Consider the following 2,114-nt stretch of genomic DNA (forward strand, 5'->3'; position numbering starts at 1 on the left):
AAAATTCATACGAGTATACTTATAAGATGAAATTTATTTTCTCCGCTTTATGCGAAGATACAAACTATCGGGATCATCTTTACTAATTAACTTCTTGTAATAAATTCTTTAAAAAAATTTGTAATAAACTATAAGCGATCTAATATAGATGCAAACATTTAAATGATACCGATAAAAAAATATGTGAAAACTTATTAAGTATGCTCCTCGTCCGAATACTAAGACCATTGACAATGATGGTTCTTCTCCTCATCCGGATCATAATTGAACTCTAGGTAGATGAGATATGTAAATGGAGAGAATAGAGAGTGTAGAAGGTCCGGATTTATAGACGAGTAAATGAAGGAATTGTAGAAGATATGAGAGAGAATCGGAGGGTAAAGGAGAGAGAGTGGAACGGTGGAAGTTTTGGCGGTGTGGCAGTCTGATGAGGTCAATCGTTGTAAATACTCTAAGATAATAAAGTGTTTTTTAAACATAATTTTGACTATCTAAGCGGAATCAATTTTTAATATTTCAAATCAAATTTAACGAGTCTAAATCTTAGCCGCCTCGTGAAACAATTTAACAAAGCAATCAACTTCTAAAGAATATAATATTAATAGTATATCATTCATACCATGTAGTACGACTATAAAAACACGTCTTTCAAATCTAGAAAGACGTAAAAACATGTCAGATATCCTATAGTTAAACCGGCCAACCGTAAAAATAATAATAAAATACAATAAACATAACTAGAAACGCCAATTAATAATATCCTTAATCAATCAATGTGACCGTCCACCTAGTCCCAACCACTCCTTGCTATCTTCTAGCTTTGAAACATCATGAGCTTGATAGGCGATCGAGCAGTTATTCTGTCAAAAGTGTACAAATTCATTACAACCTTAAAAAACCAAACCTCGGACAACAAACTATGTTTTTGTTAGCTTAGTAAGCACCTGTCTTTCCTCTTCTCCAAGAATCTAGCAAGTGAAGCCTTTCTTGCAATTGGCAGATCTACAAAAATAAAAAATAAAAATAAAATCAAATTTCCAAATCAAATAATTTCCTATAAATTACCAAATTTAAAACAAGATTTATTAATAATTACCAGAAGCAGTAACAACAGTGTTCTTCAAAGGTTCCTCTAATTTTGGGGCCTTTTGGGCACACCCTTGCTCAGCTAATTTCATAATCTCCTTAACCTTCTCGGGTGCTAAATCATTAAACACCATGATCTGACCATTATAGAACATCGTCATCGTTTTCGATTGATCTGGCTGCTTTTGTGGCGGCACAACGACGCGTGAGGTTTCCGCCATCGGAAAAAGACTCATGGTGGCACTTAACTATGGGGCCCTCCTACCTAAACAAATTAAAATCACACAATTTTAATCCGGTTTATCTCTATATATTATAATCATTATTGAATATAATGAAGCCATGGAGTCAGTTGTCTCTTGTGAAAAAAGAAATTTTAGAACTATTATAGTGTAAAAATCCTGACCGAACCCTGTTAATATGTAACGATAGTCAACCAAGGGGTCAAAAATTTCCTGGGTCCGCCGCTACAAATATGTCGGTCTAAACTTTATAGTTTTGATCATGTTTATAACCAAAAAAAAAGAAATAAAAACTTACCTAGAGTTAGATCCGGGAAAGTTGAGTTTTCCTTCAAATATTGTGAGAAAAGGTTACAAGTCTGAGAGAAAGTGGACTTCTCGGGTGCCTTGACCGGCATGTTTTGGCTAGAGTATCTACATGAATCCACAATTTCCGATGAGGAAGACATAATATATGAAAAAACAGAGATGAAATGAATTAGAATTGAAGCTATGTAGATGAATGAAGATGGGAAGGGGGGTTAATATTTGTGTGACATATATAGAAAGAGGAGTCGTGTTCATTACAACTTCCACGAACATGCTTTGTTCCCCCTTTATTATTTTCATATTGTTTACCACGTGCTCTAATGGTGGACCTCTTTTGTTTTTCAATTCCACATTAAATTATTAAATATCTTTTTCTAATCATCATATGTTTTAGAGGTAATTACACCAATAGTCCTTGTTATGAAAAGATGTTATAAATTTGGTACTAACTTTTTAGAAATTGTAGGTTTAGTTCAC

At 33.6% G+C, this 2,114-nt stretch overlaps 1 pseudogene across 1 annotated transcript; it reads right to left on the reverse strand.

Moving 5' to 3' along the window:
• Nucleotides 1–576: 576 nt before the first annotated feature.
• Nucleotides 577–1,855, reverse strand: LOC143630181 (protein TIFY 10A-like; annotated as a pseudogene). Its single transcript, XR_013153112.1, has 4 exons — nt 1,627–1,855; nt 1,097–1,351; nt 945–1,002; nt 577–860 (listed from the first exon to the last, which is right to left on the reverse strand). The product of XR_013153112.1 is annotated as a protein TIFY 10A-like (transcript).
• Between the last annotated feature and the right edge of the window lie 259 nt (nt 1,856–2,114).

This window comes from Bidens hawaiensis, unplaced genomic scaffold (genome assembly GCF_021521415.1).
Source record: "Bidens hawaiensis isolate Kalapana, Puna unplaced genomic scaffold, B.hawaiensis_p1.1 tig00005588_1, whole genome shotgun sequence".
Lineage (NCBI taxonomy): Eukaryota > Viridiplantae > Streptophyta > Magnoliopsida > Asterales > Asteraceae > Bidens > Bidens hawaiensis.